The 10767-nt window shown below is 47.1% G+C and overlaps 6 non-coding genes and 2 pseudogenes across 6 annotated transcripts; all 8 read right to left on the bottom strand.

Annotated features, from left to right (window-relative positions):
• Positions 1–62, bottom strand: LOC142276398 (U2 spliceosomal RNA; annotated as a pseudogene; the record flags this gene model as incomplete).
• Positions 63–1449: 1387 nt separating this feature from the next.
• LOC142276396 (U2 spliceosomal RNA) lies at positions 1450–1645 on the bottom strand. Its single transcript, XR_012739850.1, has one exon. It is a non-coding gene; the product is annotated as a U2 spliceosomal RNA (small nuclear RNA).
• Positions 1646–2329: 684 nt separating this feature from the next.
• On the bottom strand, positions 2330–2456 carry LOC142276399 (U2 spliceosomal RNA; annotated as a pseudogene).
• A 1387-nt stretch (positions 2457–3843) lies between these two features.
• Positions 3844–4034, bottom strand: LOC142276393 (U2 spliceosomal RNA). Its single transcript, XR_012739848.1, has one exon. It is a non-coding gene; the product is annotated as a U2 spliceosomal RNA (small nuclear RNA).
• A 1387-nt stretch (positions 4035–5421) lies between these two features.
• On the bottom strand, positions 5422–5612 carry LOC142276392 (U2 spliceosomal RNA). The gene has a single exon (XR_012739847.1). It is a non-coding gene; the product is annotated as a U2 spliceosomal RNA (small nuclear RNA).
• Positions 5613–6999: 1387 nt separating this feature from the next.
• LOC142276391 (U2 spliceosomal RNA) lies at positions 7000–7190 on the bottom strand. Its single transcript, XR_012739846.1, has one exon. It is a non-coding gene; the product is annotated as a U2 spliceosomal RNA (small nuclear RNA).
• A 1387-nt stretch (positions 7191–8577) lies between these two features.
• Positions 8578–8768, bottom strand: LOC142276389 (U2 spliceosomal RNA). The gene has a single exon (XR_012739844.1). It is a non-coding gene; the product is annotated as a U2 spliceosomal RNA (small nuclear RNA).
• Positions 8769–10155: 1387 nt separating this feature from the next.
• On the bottom strand, positions 10156–10346 carry LOC142276388 (U2 spliceosomal RNA). Its single transcript, XR_012739843.1, has one exon. It is a non-coding gene; the product is annotated as a U2 spliceosomal RNA (small nuclear RNA).
• Positions 10347–10767: the final 421 nt, after the last annotated feature.

Here is a 10767-nt window from a genome sequence, read left to right as displayed (position 1 = left end):
AGATATTAAACTGATAAGAACAGATACTACACTTGATCTTAGCCAAAAGGCCGAGAAGCGATAACCAGAATTGGTTTGGGCCTCGAGTGGCACCCTGGCCTATGCCGGACACATCTTAGGGAGAGAGAGCGAGAGGGAGACAAACCCACGCCTACACAAGACATTTTGTCACCCAAGCCAACCCTTGAAAAGGCTGCTTTGCAGAGCAAAAACAAGAAGAATGGTGCGTTTTGCAGCCGCCGCCCACTGCAATGAATCTGAATAACTCCTCCTTTAGGGCGCAAGCAACTCCCCTCCCCCTTGCAGTCTTTCCAATTCACGATACAAAAAGACGGACAGGACAGGTTGCCTGACTTTCCGTCACTGCCACCCTTTGCCATCCTTACCCGTAGAAAGCCCTTTCATCATCCCCAAACCCTAATCTTTTCCCTTTCCTTCCCAGCCCCCAAACCCTGCCCTCTGTACCTTTCTCACCACCCGCTTCCCTTCTCCTGTCATCCCCCTACCACCCGGGAAAAAAAGAGATTGCCCCCTCCTTCCACTAGCCCACCCTCCCACCCAAAGAACAACTTCTTCTGCGCAGCTTGTTTTCTAGGCAGCAGCGCTATTGTGATGTCATCGGGGGGCATTGTGACAAGCCGCCAGTGTTCCGTCTCTTCATGTTGTGCACAGTTCAAACGGAAAATACATCAACAGGCAGACTACAGAAAAGCTTACTATCAAAGGTTAGAGGGGGGCTTTCTCAGAGGGCTTTTTACAGTTTTTCTATTCCCAATTAGCCGTTTAAGTGTACTTATTGAAAGTAGTAATTCTTTCATAGGCCGCCCTTTCTTAGTATTTGACGTTCCTTATATTGCGGTATGAGGCTTCGCAGTAGGTTGCAAACATTCATCACCCATGACTGTCCCCAATTGAGCTCAGAAGCTCAATGTCTATCATGACCTCTCTTTTAGAATGTCCAAGAGCAAGCAAACTATTCCTCCAGGAGAGGGCGCCAACAGACTACTAAAGAGATCATCATTACTCAAAGAAAACCCCAAAAACCAATGCATGATAGGAATAAACAGGTAACTTTCTTTGGAGTGGAAGCGGAGAGATCGCACCAGATGCCAATTCTAGATCTTATCACACCTGTGGTCACTGCAGCAGCAGGTGAATCCACTTTGTCCAAAAGGGATCTATTCCATTCAATTGCAAATGATCTAGATAAGACAGAGAACTGCAGCACGGGGACATAGCCGAGTTGGTCAGGTTGAGTGGTGATGAGTTTGCTATTTGGATGAATAAAGAAAGTCAAAAGTGTGAAAGATAAAAAACAAAAGGAGGAAGTGTGAAAAGTGAATGGGCCAAATTGAGGTGCATATGAAGACGTATGCTTTCTTCCAATTCATTAAATCGGGCTAATATGAATCAGGTGAATTGAGTTCTGCTTTTGGAAACTGGGTTAAGAAGGGGTGCACCGTTCCTGGAGGTACTGCAATACCAGGTCAATGCGTGGAGTGGACAGAGCAAGCTCTTTTTCCATCTCCCTGTTCTAAAAATCCATTTAATATATGGTCCCCAGATAGGGGACGTATCAGATATTAAACTGATAAGAACAGATTTTGATTTAATGAAGCTTTCCAAAGCACCGCAAAAAATGCATGACCGAAGTCACACCAAAAACAGTGCAAAGGCTAGGATTCGTGTGGACCCCTCCGTGAGGAGAGGGTCCCCAAAAATCAACCCCGTCCCTCCGAGCCAGAAGGCCACAGCAAGGGTCAGGGATCTTCGGTGCTCCCCCAAGCCGAAGCCTGGTTGAGCCTTGTCGTTGCTCCCAGCGTCCACCCAGGCATCTTACCCAAGTGGAATAGAGAGCTACTAGTTGTTGGTTTCGCAGCCGAAACTGCCCGGACCGTCAACCGGTGTTGGTTTCTCAGCCCAAGGCTAACCGGACCTCCAACCGGGTGTTGGTTTCTCAGCCGAAGCTGACCCGGACCTCCAACCGGGTGTTGGTTTCTCAGCCGAAGCTGACCCAGACCTCCAACCGGGTGTTGGTTTCTCAGCCGAAGCTGACCCGGACCTCCAACCGGGTGTTGGTTTCTCAGCCCAAAGCTGAACGGACCTCCGACCATGATTATAAAAATTTCCCTTCCTAGCCAGAAGGCCGGGATAGAGCAATATGCTCAGAAAGTATGAAAGGGCAAGATACGGTGTGCTACAGAGCCCAAGGCTCGCCGGGGTCCCAAGCCAGCAAGCTCAGACTCACTCCAGGGTCGTCAGTCCTGGGGCACATTGCACCATAGCCCCCACACTTACTCAGTCTAATAGCCTCGATCCTGGTAGGGCCATGTTTTCCTCTAGATGAATATACTATACATCAAGAGTACTAGCAAGCGCAACCTTCCAGTGTGCATTGCATCTGCCGAGCCTCACAGATACTACACTTGATCTTAGCCAAAAGGCCGAGAAGCGTTAACCAGAATTGGTTTGGGCCTCGAGTGGCACCCTGGCCTATGCCGGACACATCTTAGGGAGAGAGAGCGAGAGGGAGACAAACCCACGCCTACACAAGACATTTTGTCACCCAAGCCAACCCTTGAAAAGGCTGCTTTGCAGAGCAAAAACAAGAAGAATGGTGCGTTTTGCAGCCGCCGCCCACTGCAATGAATCTGAATAACTCCTCCTTTAGGGCGCAAGCAACTCCCCTCCCCCTTGCAGTCTTTCCAATTCACGATACAAAAAGACGGACAGGACAGGTTGCCTGACTTTCCGTCACTGCCACCCTTTGCCATCCTTACCCGTAGAAAGCCCTTTCATCATCCCCAAACCCTAATCTTTTCCCTTTCCTTCCCAGCCCCCAAACCCTGCCCTCTGTACCTTTCTCACCACCCGCTTCCCTTCTCCTGTCATCCCCCTACCACCCGGGAAAAAAAGAGATTGCCCCCTCCTTCCACTAGCCCACCCTCCCACCCAAAGAACAACTTCTTCTGCGCAGCTTGTTTTCTAGGCAGCAGCGCTATTGTGATGTCATCGGGGGGCATTGTGACAAGCCGCCAGTGTTCCGTCTCTTCATGTTGTGCACAGTTCAAACGGAAAATACATCAACAGGCAGACTACAGAAAAGCTTACTATCAAAGGTTAGAGGGGGGCTTTCTCAGAGGGCTTTTTACAGTTTTTCTATTCCCAATTAGCCGTTTAAGTGTACTTATTGAAAGTAGTAATTCTTTCATAGGCCGCCCTTTCTTAGTATTTGACGTTCCTTATATTGCGGTATGAGGCTTCGCAGTAGGTTGCAAACATTCATCACCCATGACTGTCCCCAATTGAGCTCAGAAGCTCAATGTCTATCATGACCTCTCTTTTAGAATGTCCAAGAGCAAGCAAACTATTCCTCCAGGAGAGGGCGCCAACAGACTACTAAAGAGATCATCATTACTCAAAGAAAACCCCAAAAACCAATGCATGATAGGAATAAACAGGTAACTTTCTTTGGAGTGGAAGCGGAGAGATCGCACCAGATGCCAATTCTAGATCTTATCACACCTGTGGTCACTGCAGCAGCAGGTGAATCCACTTTGTCCAAAAGGGATCTATTCCATTCAATTGCAAATGATCTAGATAAGACAGAGAACTGCAGCACGGGGACATAGCCGAGTTGGTCAGGTTGAGTGGTGATGAGTTTGCTATTTGGATGAATAAAGAAAGTCAAAAGTGTGAAAGATAAAAAACAAAAGGAGGAAGTGTGAAAAGTGAATGGGCCAAATTGAGGTGCATATGAAGACGTATGCTTTCTTCCAATTCATTAAATCGGGCTAATATGAATCAGGTGAATTGAGTTCTGCTTTTGGAAACTGGGTTAAGAAGGGGTGCACCGTTCCTGGAGGTACTGCAATACCAGGTCAATGCGTGGAGTGGACAGAGCAAGCTCTTTTTCCATCTCCCTGTTCTAAAAATCCATTTAATATATGGTCCCCAGATAGGGGACGTATCAGATATTAAACTGATAAGAACAGATACTACACTTGATCTTAGCCAAAAGGCCGAGAAGCGATAACCAGAATTGGTTTGGGCCTCGAGTGGCACCCTGGCCTATGCCGGACACATCTTAGGGAGAGAGAGCGAGAGGGAGACAAACCCACGCCTACACAAGACATTTTGTCACCCAAGCCAACCCTTGAAAAGGCTGCTTTGCAGAGCAAAAACAAGAAGAATGGTGCGTTTTGCAGCCGCCGCCCACTGCAATGAATCTGAATAACTCCTCCTTTAGGGCGCAAGCAACTCCCCTCCCCCTTGCAGTCTTTCCAATTCACGATACAAAAAGACGGACAGGACAGGTTGCCTGACTTTCCGTCACTGCCACCCTTTGCCATCCTTACCCGTAGAAAGCCCTTTCATCATCCCCAAACCCTAATCTTTTCCCTTTCCTTCCCAGCCCCCAAACCCTGCCCTCTGTACCTTTCTCACCACCCGCTTCCCTTCTCCTGTCATCCCCCTACCACCCGGGAAAAAAAGAGATTGCCCCCTCCTTCCACTAGCCCACCCTCCCACCCAAAGAACAACTTCTTCTGCGCAGCTTGTTTTCTAGGCAGCAGCGCTATTGTGATGTCATCGGGGGGCATTGTGACAAGCCGCCAGTGTTCCGTCTCTTCATGTTGTGCACAGTTCAAACGGAAAATACATCAACAGGCAGACTACAGAAAAGCTTACTATCAAAGGTTAGAGGGGGGCTTTCTCAGAGGGCTTTTTACAGTTTTTCTATTCCCAATTAGCCGTTTAAGTGTACTTATTGAAAGTAGTAATTCTTTCATAGGCCGCCCTTTCTTAGTATTTGACGTTCCTTATATTGCGGTATGAGGCTTCGCAGTAGGTTGCAAACATTCATCACCCATGACTGTCCCCAATTGAGCTCAGAAGCTCAATGTCTATCATGACCTCTCTTTTAGAATGTCCAAGAGCAAGCAAACTATTCCTCCAGGAGAGGGCGCCAACAGACTACTAAAGAGATCATCATTACTCAAAGAAAACCCCAAAAACCAATGCATGATAGGAATAAACAGGTAACTTTCTTTGGAGTGGAAGCGGAGAGATCGCACCAGATGCCAATTCTAGATCTTATCACACCTGTGGTCACTGCAGCAGCAGGTGAATCCACTTTGTCCAAAAGGGATCTATTCCATTCAATTGCAAATGATCTAGATAAGACAGAGAACTGCAGCACGGGGACATAGCCGAGTTGGTCAGGTTGAGTGGTGATGAGTTTGCTATTTGGATGAATAAAGAAAGTCAAAAGTGTGAAAGATAAAAAACAAAAGGAGGAAGTGTGAAAAGTGAATGGGCCAAATTGAGGTGCATATGAAGACGTATGCTTTCTTCCAATTCATTAAATCGGGCTAATATGAATCAGGTGAATTGAGTTCTGCTTTTGGAAACTGGGTTAAGAAGGGGTGCACCGTTCCTGGAGGTACTGCAATACCAGGTCAATGCGTGGAGTGGACAGAGCAAGCTCTTTTTCCATCTCCCTGTTCTAAAAATCCATTTAATATATGGTCCCCAGATAGGGGACGTATCAGATATTAAACTGATAAGAACAGATACTACACTTGATCTTAGCCAAAAGGCCGAGAAGCGATAACCAGAATTGGTTTGGGCCTCGAGTGGCACCCTGGCCTATGCCGGACACATCTTAGGGAGAGAGAGCGAGAGGGAGACAAACCCACGCCTACACAAGACATTTTGTCACCCAAGCCAACCCTTGAAAAGGCTGCTTTGCAGAGCAAAAACAAGAAGAATGGTGCGTTTTGCAGCCGCCGCCCACTGCAATGAATCTGAATAACTCCTCCTTTAGGGCGCAAGCAACTCCCCTCCCCCTTGCAGTCTTTCCAATTCACGATACAAAAAGACGGACAGGACAGGTTGCCTGACTTTCCGTCACTGCCACCCTTTGCCATCCTTACCCGTAGAAAGCCCTTTCATCATCCCCAAACCCTAATCTTTTCCCTTTCCTTCCCAGCCCCCAAACCCTGCCCTCTGTACCTTTCTCACCACCCGCTTCCCTTCTCCTGTCATCCCCCTACCACCCGGGAAAAAAAGAGATTGCCCCCTCCTTCCACTAGCCCACCCTCCCACCCAAAGAACAACTTCTTCTGCGCAGCTTGTTTTCTAGGCAGCAGCGCTATTGTGATGTCATCGGGGGGCATTGTGACAAGCCGCCAGTGTTCCGTCTCTTCATGTTGTGCACAGTTCAAACGGAAAATACATCAACAGGCAGACTACAGAAAAGCTTACTATCAAAGGTTAGAGGGGGGCTTTCTCAGAGGGCTTTTTACAGTTTTTCTATTCCCAATTAGCCGTTTAAGTGTACTTATTGAAAGTAGTAATTCTTTCATAGGCCGCCCTTTCTTAGTATTTGACGTTCCTTATATTGCGGTATGAGGCTTCGCAGTAGGTTGCAAACATTCATCACCCATGACTGTCCCCAATTGAGCTCAGAAGCTCAATGTCTATCATGACCTCTCTTTTAGAATGTCCAAGAGCAAGCAAACTATTCCTCCAGGAGAGGGCGCCAACAGACTACTAAAGAGATCATCATTACTCAAAGAAAACCCCAAAAACCAATGCATGATAGGAATAAACAGGTAACTTTCTTTGGAGTGGAAGCGGAGAGATCGCACCAGATGCCAATTCTAGATCTTATCACACCTGTGGTCACTGCAGCAGCAGGTGAATCCACTTTGTCCAAAAGGGATCTATTCCATTCAATTGCAAATGATCTAGATAAGACAGAGAACTGCAGCACGGGGACATAGCCGAGTTGGTCAGGTTGAGTGGTGATGAGTTTGCTATTTGGATGAATAAAGAAAGTCAAAAGTGTGAAAGATAAAAAACAAAAGGAGGAAGTGTGAAAAGTGAATGGGCCAAATTGAGGTGCATATGAAGACGTATGCTTTCTTCCAATTCATTAAATCGGGCTAATATGAATCAGGTGAATTGAGTTCTGCTTTTGGAAACTGGGTTAAGAAGGGGTGCACCGTTCCTGGAGGTACTGCAATACCAGGTCAATGCGTGGAGTGGACAGAGCAAGCTCTTTTTCCATCTCCCTGTTCTAAAAATCCATTTAATATATGGTCCCCAGATAGGGGACGTATCAGATATTAAACTGATAAGAACAGATACTACACTTGATCTTAGCCAAAAGGCCGAGAAGCGATAACCAGAATTGGTTTGGGCCTCGAGTGGCACCCTGGCCTATGCCGGACACATCTTAGGGAGAGAGAGCGAGAGGGAGACAAACCCACGCCTACACAAGACATTTTGTCACCCAAGCCAACCCTTGAAAAGGCTGCTTTGCAGAGCAAAAACAAGAAGAATGGTGCGTTTTGCAGCCGCCGCCCACTGCAATGAATCTGAATAACTCCTCCTTTAGGGCGCAAGCAACTCCCCTCCCCCTTGCAGTCTTTCCAATTCACGATACAAAAAGACGGACAGGACAGGTTGCCTGACTTTCCGTCACTGCCACCCTTTGCCATCCTTACCCGTAGAAAGCCCTTTCATCATCCCCAAACCCTAATCTTTTCCCTTTCCTTCCCAGCCCCCAAACCCTGCCCTCTGTACCTTTCTCACCACCCGCTTCCCTTCTCCTGTCATCCCCCTACCACCCGGGAAAAAAAGAGATTGCCCCCTCCTTCCACTAGCCCACCCTCCCACCCAAAGAACAACTTCTTCTGCGCAGCTTGTTTTCTAGGCAGCAGCGCTATTGTGATGTCATCGGGGGGCATTGTGACAAGCCGCCAGTGTTCCGTCTCTTCATGTTGTGCACAGTTCAAACGGAAAATACATCAACAGGCAGACTACAGAAAAGCTTACTATCAAAGGTTAGAGGGGGGCTTTCTCAGAGGGCTTTTTACAGTTTTTCTATTCCCAATTAGCCGTTTAAGTGTACTTATTGAAAGTAGTAATTCTTTCATAGGCCGCCCTTTCTTAGTATTTGACGTTCCTTATATTGCGGTATGAGGCTTCGCAGTAGGTTGCAAACATTCATCACCCATGACTGTCCCCAATTGAGCTCAGAAGCTCAATGTCTATCATGACCTCTCTTTTAGAATGTCCAAGAGCAAGCAAACTATTCCTCCAGGAGAGGGCACCAACAGACTACTAAAGAGATCATCATTACTCAAAGAAAACCCCAAAAACCAATGCATGATAGGAATAAACAGGTAACTTTCTTTGGAGTGGAAGCGGAGAGATCGCACCAGATGCCAATTCTAGATCTTATCACACCTGTGGTCACTGCAGCAGCAGGTGAATCCACTTTGTCCAAAAGGGATCTATTCCATTCAATTGCAAATGATCTAGATAAGACAGAGAACTGCAGCACGGGGACATAGCCGAGTTGGTCAGGTTGAGTGGTGATGAGTTTGCTATTTGGATGAATAAAGAAAGTCAAAAGTGTGAAAGATAAAAAACAAAAGGAGGAAGTGTGAAAAGTGAATGGGCCAAATTGAGGTGCATATGAAGACGTATGCTTTCTTCCAATTCATTAAATCGGGCTAATATGAATCAGGTGAATTGAGCTCTGCTTTTGGAAACTGGGTTAAGAAGGGGTGCACCGTTCCTGGAGGTACTGCAATACCAGGTCAATGCGTGGAGTGGACAGAGCAAGCTCTTTTTCCATCTCCCTGTTCTAAAAATCCATTTAATATATGGTCCCCAGATAGGGGACGTATCAGATATTAAACTGATAAGAACAGATACTACACTTGATCTTAGCCAAAAGGCCGAGAAGCGATAACCAGAATTGGTTTGGGCCTCGAGTGGCACCCTGGCCTATGCCGGACACATCTTAGGGAGAGAGAGCGAGAGGGAGACAAACCCACGCCTACACAAGACATTTTGTCACCCAAGCCAACCCTTGAAAAGGCTGCTTTGCAGAGCAAAAACAAGAAGAATGGTGCGTTTTGCAGCCGCCGCCCACTGCAATGAATCTGAATAACTCCTCCTTTAGGGCGCAAGCAACTCCCCTCCCCCTTGCAGTCTTTCCAATTCACGATACAAAAAGACGGACAGGACAGGTTGCCTGACTTTCCGTCACTGCCACCCTTTGCCATCCTTACCCGTAGAAAGCCCTTTCATCATCCCCAAACCCTAATCTTTTCCCTTTCCTTCCCAGCCCCCAAACCCTGCCCTCTGTACCTTTCTCACCACCCGCTTCCCTTCTCCTGTCATCCCCCTACCACCCGGGAAAAAAAGAGATTGCCCCCTCCTTCCACTAGCCCACCCTCCCACCCAAAGAACAACTTCTTCTGCGCAGCTTGTTTTCTAGGCAGCAGCGCTATTGTGATGTCATCGGGGGGCATTGTGACAAGCCGCCAGTGTTCCGTCTCTTCATGTTGTGCACAGTTCAAACGGAAAATACATCAACAGGCAGACTACAGAAAAGCTTACTATCAAAGGTTAGAGGGGGGCTTTCTCAGAGGGCTTTTTACAGTTTTTCTATTCCCAATTAGCCGTTTAAGTGTACTTATTGAAAGTAGTAATTCTTTCATAGGCCGCCCTTTCTTAGTATTTGACGTTCCTTATATTGCGGTATGAGGCTTCGCAGTAGGTTGCAAACATTCATCACCCATGACTGTCCCCAATTGAGCTCAGAAGCTCAATGTCTATCATGACCTCTCTTTTAGAATGTCCAAGAGCAAGCAAACTATTCCTCCAGGAGAGGGCGCCAACAGACTACTAAAGAGATCATCATTACTCAAAGAAAACCCCAAAAACCAATGCATGATAGGAATAAACAGGTAACTTTCTTTGGAGTGGAAGCGGAGAGATCGCACCAGATGCCAATTCTAGATCTTATCACACCTGTGGTCACTGCAGCAGCAGGTGAATCCACTTTGTCCAAAAGGGATCTATTCCATTCAATTGCAAATGATCTAGATAAGACAGAGAACTGCAGCACGGGGACATAGCCGAGTTGGTCAGGTTGAGTGGTGATGAGTTTGCTATTTGGATGAATAAAGAAAGTCAAAAGTGTGAAAGATAAAAAACAAAAGGAGGAAGTGTGAAAAGTGAATGGGCCAAATTGAGGTGCATATGAAGACGTATGCTTTCTTCCAATTCATTAAATCGGGCTAATATGAATCAGGTGAATTGAGTTCTGCTTTTGGAAACTGGGTTAAGAAGGGGTGCACCGTTCCTGGAGGTACTGCAATACCAGGTCAATGCGTGGAGTGGACAGAGCAAGCTCTTTTTCCATCTCCCTGTTCTAAAAATCCATTTAATATATGGTCCCCAGATAGGGGACGTATCAGATATTAAACTGATAAGAACAGATACTACACTTGATCTTAGCCAAAAGGCCGAGAAGCGATAACCAGAATTGGTTTGGGCCTTGAGTGGCACCCTGGCCTATGCCGGACACATCTTAGGGAGAGAGAGCGAGAGGGAGACAAACCCACGCCTACACAAGACATTTTGTCACCCAAGCCAACCCTTGAAAAGGCTGCTTTGCAGAGCAAAAACAAGAAGAATGGTGCGTTTTGCAGCCGCCGCCCACTGCAATGAATCTGAATAACTCCTCCTTTAGGGCGCAAGCAACTCCCCTCCCCCTTGCAGTCTTTCCAATTCACGATACAAAAAGACGGACAGGACAGGTTGCCTGACTTTCCGTCACTGCCACCCTTTGCCATCCTTACCCGTAGAAAGCCCTTTCATCATCCCCAAACCCTAATCTTTTCCCTTTCCTTCCCAGCCCCCAAACCCTGCCCTCTGTACCTTTCTCACCACCCGCTT

The sequence above is a fragment of the Anomaloglossus baeobatrachus genome, unplaced genomic scaffold (assembly GCF_048569485.1).
Source record: "Anomaloglossus baeobatrachus isolate aAnoBae1 unplaced genomic scaffold, aAnoBae1.hap1 Scaffold_3975, whole genome shotgun sequence".
Classification (NCBI taxonomy): domain Eukaryota; kingdom Metazoa; phylum Chordata; class Amphibia; order Anura; family Aromobatidae; genus Anomaloglossus; species Anomaloglossus baeobatrachus.
The sequence above is the reverse complement of the archived record's forward strand: the minus strand, read 5'-3'. Positions and strand labels throughout refer to the sequence as shown.